The sequence below is a fragment of the Carcharodon carcharias genome, chromosome 14 (assembly GCF_017639515.1).
Source record: "Carcharodon carcharias isolate sCarCar2 chromosome 14, sCarCar2.pri, whole genome shotgun sequence".
NCBI classification, from domain to species: domain Eukaryota; kingdom Metazoa; phylum Chordata; class Chondrichthyes; order Lamniformes; family Lamnidae; genus Carcharodon; species Carcharodon carcharias.
Genome location: NC_054480.1, coordinates 86,288,885 through 86,298,433, shown reverse-complemented (window position 1 = coordinate 86,298,433; position 9,549 = coordinate 86,288,885).

Below are 9,549 nucleotides of genomic sequence, written 5' to 3'. Positions count from 1 at the left end.
GGCCCACCTCCATATCCATGTTTGAATGTTAGTCATTATAGACGAATTTGACCCTGTCATCACCAGATACACACACAAATTCTTGAGGAGTTGTTGAATAGAAACATGGAGCAGAATCTCTAAGGTACAAGAATTAGGAGACTTGTGACTCACCTGATCGTTGCCTCAAAGACTTGCACAGTTGAATCTTTATTAAGATGAACTGTGGTAGTCACCAGCTTCACTGCTCTCTGAAACCCTGAAGCATTGCCCAAAACTTCCTGGTGTGCAGTCTGCTCTGACTGCTGGGAAATAATTTTTTCTGATGAGAGACCTGGTCGAGCATGCAAGAACTAAAAATGTCTCTGTAATAAAGTTTAACTGTTCCTTTTTGAAACCAGTCTACCCCTTATAGTCATCACAGTAAGGTTTGATTTAAACAGTTTATGATCTTTTTTATGTTTTAGGGACATGACCCAGAAAAAAACAAAGGTAGTTTGGACAGAGATATGTCAAACAGTTTTTGAGAATCTGAAAGCCATTCTGGGAAATGAACTGGTGTCAGCCGTTCCAGATATTAACAAAGCATTTAAAGTAGCCATCAATGCTAGTGACCTCAAGCCGGGGTTTGTCCTAATCTAGGAGGGTGAATCAAGCATTGAAAGACCAACAAATTGAACAAACCAGAAACACTTTTCCACTGTGGAGAAAGAAACCTTAGGATTATTATCAACTCTAAAACACATTGAGATATATGTCTGAAATGAGTACACAGAGACCACAATCTGTACAGACTGCAATCCCTTAATCTTTGTGTAAAAATTTAAAACCAAAAATCTGAGATAATTTCTTTAGAACTTGTTCCTCCAACCATATTACCTGTTCTAAAAGACAATAGCTATAGTAGACATATTTCTCTGGAATATACAGCCAGCAGGACTTTGAGAACTGTTTGCCAAGCCAGAGATATTGGAGATGAGAATGCTATAGTGAAAGACTGCAAAGGAGCTGTTTTTTTTTTCTCTCTCACTCTCTTTCTAAAGAATTGTGCCAGGATTTGCAAACTAACCATCCTGAGAAGAAAAGTCTACTGCAAACCGAGATCTCTTAAGAATAAAATCTGCTCCATACAACGACACCCAGGAAGACAACTGAACAAAGCGGCCACAATGTAGAATCACCGCATCACGACCAGCCAAAAGACAGCTAACTGTATACACCTTTGTTTGTATTGACAAAGCACACCTATTCTAAATTCAGAATAAAACCTGTTGCAATCAGACCTGGAATGGTAGCATAGGGGAGTCATTTTTTACCCCTTTTCATGTGGTCATAACAGTGGCAGTCAAGAATAATGCAATCAACAATACTAATTGCTGTACAAGGCCTTTTTCATCCTCATGAAAGCCTTTGACTTTGTCAACCTCCTCAAATTTGGCTGCCCTCAAAAGTTCTCCACCTACTTCAAGGTGACTCGCATGAAGCCATGAATCACAGGGTAAAGATATCTATCCCAAAGGACAACTACCCAAAGTTGGCACTAGAGTAACTTATATACCAGTAGGGGCCAATCTGTGGAGCAATGCCACCATTATAGGGAGAGCAGGAAAAGCCATTGGCAAATGCCAACATTGGCTGAATGTGCAAGATGAGGAACAAGAGGAAAGACACATGGGTTGGCAAAATGAAGTAGATGTGTAGATAACCAGAAAACACGGTATGAGTTCTGCAAGTGGACGGGAAAGTGGTCACAGCCCTAGGAAAAGATCACTGGCTTGCGAAAGAGACTCTGATCATAGGAGTGAGAGCTTGCATGGCAGTACTCCAGAAAGAAAGAGGAGGGCGAGTAGAGGTCATAGTTTGACAAGAACAAGGACCATAGAACAGGCTAGGAATGCCACTAGAGGAGGCAAGTGAGAAGTTTTAATGGCTACTAACAAAGTAGAAAATAAGTTGATAAAAGAAGCCAAACAAGAAGAGTTGGAACCAATTTGGTGTATACACTGAAATACAAGACAGTGGACAGCCAGCCTTATTACACAGGTGGATATGCACAGAAAACGTACTTCCTGAAGGCACATATAAGGCTAATGCTAGCCTGGTAGCTCAGGGTTTCAAAGAAAGACTTGATGATCAAGATAACAGGGTGGACTCCCTGACTGCAGGAAAAGTGAGCTTGAAGATTTTCTTAGCTCTTTTAGCAATATATTCCTTTGAATGTAAACCAATTGAAGAAAAAAACTGCATTTTTGCAGGATGAGGAATTTCAATGAGAAATATTTTTGAAACTACCTAAAGACGTTGGTGATATAGGGAAACTATGGAAATTGAACAAGTACATTCCCAGGCTGAATGTTGCATCAAGGGTATGGTATTTCTCAGTTAGGTCTGTCCTGTTGAAAATGGGTTGTATGTTCAGCTAAAGGCAGACCCAGCGATGTTATTTTGGCATCACAAGGAGAAACTAGCAGATGTCTATATATTGCATGTTGATGATTTTCCCTGAGGAGGTTCTGCAGAATTTGAGCAACGGGTAGTAGATAAAATAAGGAAGGAATTTAAGGTTGGAAGTGAGACTTTGGTGGCCTTTAAATATCAAGAGTTAGATATTAAGCAGAATTGGACAGGCGTGACCTTGAATCAACAACCTTACTTAGAAAAATGCCAATTGCATCCCAATAAATCGGACCAGCTCCCCAGAAAAGAGGATCCTGTCTAAGGAAGGAACAGACCAATTAAAAAGTTTGATTGGACAGTTGAACTGGTTGTGCACTCACACCATACTTGATGCCATACTATGACCTACTGGAACTGAGTACTATGATGAAATATACCACAGTTGTGGAAGTTCTAAAACAGTAAAGAAATTAAATTCAGAGAAATGTGCACTCAAGTTTTAAATGGCATTGTTGTACATTGTGGATTCAAGGTTCAGAAGATTGTTAAAGTTCTCTACCCAACAAGAGAGGATCTCATGCCTGTTGGTTGGGAACTGATTGCTGTCTGCTGAGAGAACAGGTGTCATACCATTGGGCTTGGACCCATGGACAGATCAGAAACCTTCATGGAGAGACTTCAGATTCTGCTTACCAGCAGCTTCTTGAAGCTCTGCAGCCTTGTTCTACCACCATTCAGCTCTCTTATTTTGTCCTGCAGCATGTGCTTTCCTTGCTGGTGATTTTTTTTTGTCAGATCTGTGCGTTCTGTGAACATTTGTGTGTATCATCTATAAGCTTGGCTATTTCTTAGTTATTCTTGTCAAACCAATCGGTTCTTCCATTTTATGAATCCGAGGACCTCAGATATTAATGTTAAGAGTGGCGTCCCTTAACTTATTCCAAGAATCTTGAATGCCTATGTTATCTTCTTGGACACGAGCAAGCTCTTTGGCTAATTTTTGTTCCCGTTCCTGCCTCCTGGCTGAGTCCTTTATGATAGTTGTGTCGTTTGATTATGTGTCGTAGTGCTTTAGGTGTTATCTTCAAGGACATGATTGTCCTGACAAGTCGATGGTTTGACCTGCATGCAACACCTCCAAGGCAGCAAGTAGAATGAGGCTTATCTGTCGTACAATAATGTAATCTGACATGTGCCAATGTTTATACTTGGGATGTATCCATGTGGGTTTCAGTTTATTAGCTTGTTGAAAGTATATATTTGAATGGTGATGGTCGCTGTACTAAGAGAGAAGAAGCTGGCCATTGCAGTCTGCACCAACGCAGGCATTGAAATAACCAAGGATGATGAGTTTGTCCAGGCGTGGTACTCCTGCTAAGTTTGTCAAGGAATGCTTATTTGACTTCGTCTCTGCATGTCAGTGTTGGTACATATAATACTCTTCATCTTATTGTGCTAATACAGAATATTTACGGAATCTGAGGTAAGGAAAACATTAACATTATTAGAACATCTCTTGCTGAAGGCTACATCTTACCATGAATTTATACTACAGAAAGCAAGATCATGAATCATTACATCACTTCCTGTACTTCCCATACTGTATCTCATTAGCATATAGCAGGAATATAGAATTAACCCCATATACTACATCTCCCCCCCACCCCATCCGGTCTCTGATTCCCCCATTAAGCTACATCCCTCCAATTCCCTGACTTCAATTTATTTTGTATAGAGACAGCTGCTGTGACAATTTCACTAGTCATTGCTCAGGTTACTTTTTTCCTGCCAACATTTGATTCTAATTCATCTGGCCCAGATCTATTCTTACCCCATTGAAGTTCACTTTACCCCTTTAATTATTCTTACTTTGCATTGTTCCTTGCCCTTTTCCATGGCCAACCTAAACTTTATGATACAATGATCACTGTCCCCTAATTGTTCTTCAACTGACACTTGATCCACCTAATGTCCAATAGCCAGTCCAGCAGCTCCCCCTTTCCCATTGGACTGGTAACATACAGCTGAAGAATGTTTCCCTGAACATACTGTAGGAAGTCTTGCCTCTTTATTATATATTATGTATGAACACCAAGATGTCACTGGTCATCTGCACTTCTGAAAATTGTGCCATTTAGAGTATAGTGTCTTTCCACATCAGTCTGCCCAAAGTGCATCACTTCACACTTCTCTGTATTGTAATTTAATTTAATTTGCACTATGGCTATCCCAGTTTATATTCAGATAATTAAAAATTAAAGTCTCCCATTATAACTACTCTATAATTCTGCACCTGTCTGTAATTTCTTTGCAGATTTGTTCCTCTACATCTTTTCCACTAGTTGGTGGCCTATAGACTACACTGAGCAATGTAATTGCAACTTTTTTGTACCTTAGCTCTTGCCAAATAGATTATCTTCTCTGGACATCCTCTTTTTCCAGCACTGCAATAATCTCCTTAATCAATACAGCCACTTCTCCCTGTTTTCTTCCTTTCCTATCTTTCCTGAACACCTTGTATCTTAGAATATCTAACACCCAGTCCTGCCCTTCTTTGAGCCAGGTCTCTATTATTGCCATGGTCTCCTCTACATCGGAGAGACCAAACATAAACTGGGCGACCGCTTTGCAGAACACCTGCGGTCTGGCCGCAAGAATGACCCAAACCTCCCTGTCGCTTGCCATTTTAACACTCCACCCTGCTCTCTTGCCCACATGTCTGTCTTTGGCTTGCTGCATTGTTCCAGTGAAGCCCAACGCAAACTGGAGGAACAACACCTCATCTTCCGACTAGGCACTTTACAGCCTTCCGGACTGAATATTGAATTCAACAACTTTAGGTCGTGAGCTCCCTCCCCCATCCCCACTCCCTTTCTGTTTCCCCCTTCCTTTTTTTTCCAATAAGTTATATAGATTTTCCTTTTCCCACCTATTTCCATTATTTAAAAAAAAAATTTAAATCTTTTATGCTCTCCCCACCCCCACTAGAGCTATACCTTGAGTGCCCTGCCATCCATTCTTAATTAGCACATTCGTTTAGATAACATCACCAACTTTAACTTTAACACCTAAGTGTTTTTTTGTTCTATTGTTGTTGACATCTTTTGATGATCTGCTTCTATCACTGCTTGTTTGTCCCTACAACCACACCCCCACTCCACTTATCTCTCTCTCTCTCTCTCCGCCCCCCACACACACACCTTAAACCAGCTTATATTTCAACTCTTTCTTGGACTCGAACTCAAGTTCTGTCGAAGGGTCATGAGGACTCGAAACGTCAACTCTTTTCTTCTCCGCCAATGCTGCCAGACCTGCTGAGTTTTTCCAGGTAATTCTGGTTTTGTTTTTGTTTTGGATTTCCAGCATCCGCAGTTTTTTTGTTTTTATCATATTTCCACATGGCAATCTGTATCTGGAACTTGCCAATCTTATTTACCTCACTCTGTGCATTCACATACATGCACAGTAACCCTGATTTAGACTTTACTACTTTCTCCCTTACTCTGACCCCACCTAATTACCTCCTATCCCCTATCCTAATGCTACTTATCTTTTCCAGTTTCCTGTGTACATTGATATTCCTGTTTGATATTACCTCCTGGTTCCAACACCCCTGTCAATTTATTTTATATCCTCCCCAATAGCACGAGCAAATTGCCCCACAAGGAACCCAGTCCTGGCTCTATTTAGGTGCAACAGGTCCAGCCTGTACAGGTCCACAAGAACTGGTCCCAATGCCCTAAAGCGTTCCCACCTGCACCATCTTTCTGGCCACGCATTAATCTGCTTTACCCTCCTATTTGTATACTGAATTGTGCATGATGTTGGGAGGAATCTGGAGATTATTATTTTTGCATTCCTGCTTGCTAATTTCCTACCTAGCTCCCTAATTTCTGACTGCAGGGTCACATCTCTCTTTCTGCCTATGTCATTCAGACCAAAGCAGACTATGACTGCTGGCTGTTTACCCTCCGCCCTCAGGGTGCTCTGCAGCTGTTCAGTGACATCCTTGGCCCTGGCACCAGGGAGGCAACACACAATCCTGGATTCACGTCTGTGGCCACAGAACTGCCTGTATATTCCCCTATCTAATCTCTGATCACTATTGCTCATGTCTGTGCCCCCCTGTGCAGTGGGCTACCTGTGGGACATTGAACTTAGTTCTGGCTGCACTCCTCAGATGAACCATCACTCTCATCAGTATTCAGAACTGAACACTGGTTGGAGAGTGGGATGCACTCCTACAAACCACTGCTGGTCACCCATTCCCTCTCTCCCTGCATATTCTTAAGCTGTAGAGTGACTACTTTTATAAATGCAAAGACTTGCTCCCTACAGCGTTCTTTTGTATCCCATTCTACACTCTTTCCTGCCATGCACAAAGTGTTTCTTAATTTCACCCCTGAAAACTCTGGCTTTAAGTTTTAGACTATGCCCCCAGTTTTAGATGCCCCAACTAGCAGAAATAGTTTCTCTCTATCTACCCTATGTTAGATATCTCTTAATATCTTGAAAACGTTGATATTACCTCCTGGTTCCAACACCCCTGCCAATTTATTTATACCCTCCCCAAATGCACAAGCAAATTGCCCCACAAGGAACTCAGTCCCGGATCTATTTAGGTGCAACCTACTAAATTACAGGAAATATGGCCCTGAGCTTGTGTAATCGTTCCTCATAATTTAACCAGAGGGAGATAGAGGCATAGTGGTAATGTCACGAACTAGTAATCCTGAGCAAAAACAGAATTACCTGGAAAAACTCAGCAGGTCTGGCAGCATCGGCGGAGAAGAAAAGAGTTGACGTTTCGAGGACTCGAAACGTCAACTTTTTTCTTCTCCGCTGATGCTGCCAGACCTGCTGAGTTTTTCCAGGTAATTCTGTTTTTGTTTTGGATCTTCAGCATCCGCAGTTTTTTGTTTTTATCTCTATAGAAATCCTGAGGCCCAGGCTAATGTACGACAGGTTCAAATCCCACCAACTGGTGGAATTTACATACAATCAATAAAACCTGGAATTGAAAGCCAGCCTCAGTAATAATGACCATGAAATTACCATCAATAGTCACTCTTAACTCTTGCCAGTGACATCCACATAAGAATAAAAAAAAAGGAGTATAATTCTGGTGTCCCTCCAAAGCCAATATGTTCTTCCCAAGGTGCCCAGAGCTGTTCACAGTATCTTTGGTGTAGATTAAGGCAGCTAATTAAGAATATGGAAGTCCATATAAGGGGAAAGTGGTAGCACAGTGACAGGAAACATAAGGTACTGGTGAGTGGATGTTTTTCACACTGGGAGGCGATTTGCAGTGGTGTTCTGCAAGGGTCAGTTTGGGACCCAATACTCTTTTGGATAACAACCAAGGCTGTGGGGAGCATATTCAAGTTTACAGAAGGTACAAAATTTGCTGAAGTAGTAGATGTTTATGAGGTTGTTATCGACTTCAGGATGATATAGATAGGATGGTGCAATGGTAGATGGAGCTCAATATGGAGAAGTGTGAAGTGATGCACTTTGGGAAGACTAATTTGGGAAGATAGAATACTCTAAATGGCGCAATTTTTAGACGTGTAGATGACCAGTGACACTTTGATGTTCATACATACAAATCCTTAAAGGTAATAGGGCAAGTTAATAAGGTGGGTTACAAACAGAAACCAGGATGTGGGACTAAGCAATGTGGAAGTGCAGGTACTATGGTCTAGATGGCTTCCATTTGTGCTGTATGTTTCTATGATTCTATAAAGTTATTATACAAGATTAGGGCTCAAGATGATTTGAGGTAATGCATTTGCTTTGTCTGAAGATTGGTTAATGGACAAGGAACAGAATAGGAGTAAAAGGATAATTTTTGAGTTGTCAGTGGAGTGTCACAAGGATCAGCACTGGTGATATTAGCCTATACAATCTACTATTGCAGGCAGGAACAAGGATGAAACTTTTCTTTTCCCATCCTTCCTGATTTCCTAACTGCATACACTGTTATTTATGTCCCAAACTGGTTTGCAAGCAATTTGAGAACAGTGAAAATGCAGATATGAAGTGCTTGGGAACTTCTACTGTGTGAGATTATCAAACTAGTGAGACAGGAATCTGACTGAGATAAGCCATTTCAATTGATGAATAAAATTCACAAAGAGAAACTCAATAATTATTACCAATAGCAGCAAAATAAGATGTATATCTGCTTCGCCACAGTTAGACCTATTTATAATAATCGATTGATAACTTGTGTCCCTTGTGCAGATGCAGAGTTTCTGTCTCCTATCAATAGTGATCTTTCTTCTGCTATACAAATGGACAACCGGGAGCTGAACCAGCCAAACATGGGAATTGTTTGTCAGCAGTTTAGTAATGAACTCAAGATTAAATTCCAGGTAATGGAATGCAGACAACGATAATGCAGAAAACTTTCTGTGTAGCCTTAAATCTAATAATTTAATTTATTGCTCAGTCAACCTAAAATTGCAGCTCAAATGGACAATAATTAATGCCCTGGAATAATTACAAAATAATCTGATAATAAAAAGTGAAAGCAATGCTTAATTGAAAGGTATGTTAGCAATTGAGGCCTTCTGTGAGAATCTTTATTTGGGTGATAGAGGCATTTTAATTAAATTGGAATTTATGATGATTTTCAAGGGTGGAAAAGGGAGGAAAACAGCACAATATTACATTATTGTGGGCAGAATTTTTATAAAGGTTTATGGTCACCTGGATTAAAAAAGGATGCAGAAATAATTTGTAATACAATACTTGACATATACAACACTTGATACTGTTCCAAAAATAATAAAAAATGTAAGATCTTCGTGTGATTTTCAGAATCTTTTGATGAAAAAATGTGGGTGCTTCAGCTCCATGGATTCCCTGTTACTGGTCATTACTGTCAGTAGGGCTAACTCAGGTCTTTGAAATTTTTGCCAGTATAAATACAGAAGGTTTTTGCTTTTTTGCTTATTAACCAAGAATTAATAGCACAGAGTCCAGCTCCAGGGGGTCCTTTTTCCACTAAACTTTGGAAATTTGGTGAGTGAGGGAATTTTTTACTCTTTCATGGGATGTGAGCATTTTGCTGGCAAGTCCATCTGGTGCTGATAGGAAGGGAGTTCCAGGATTCTGATCTTGTGACATTTAAGGGACAGCAATATAATTCCAAGTCAGATGGTGTGG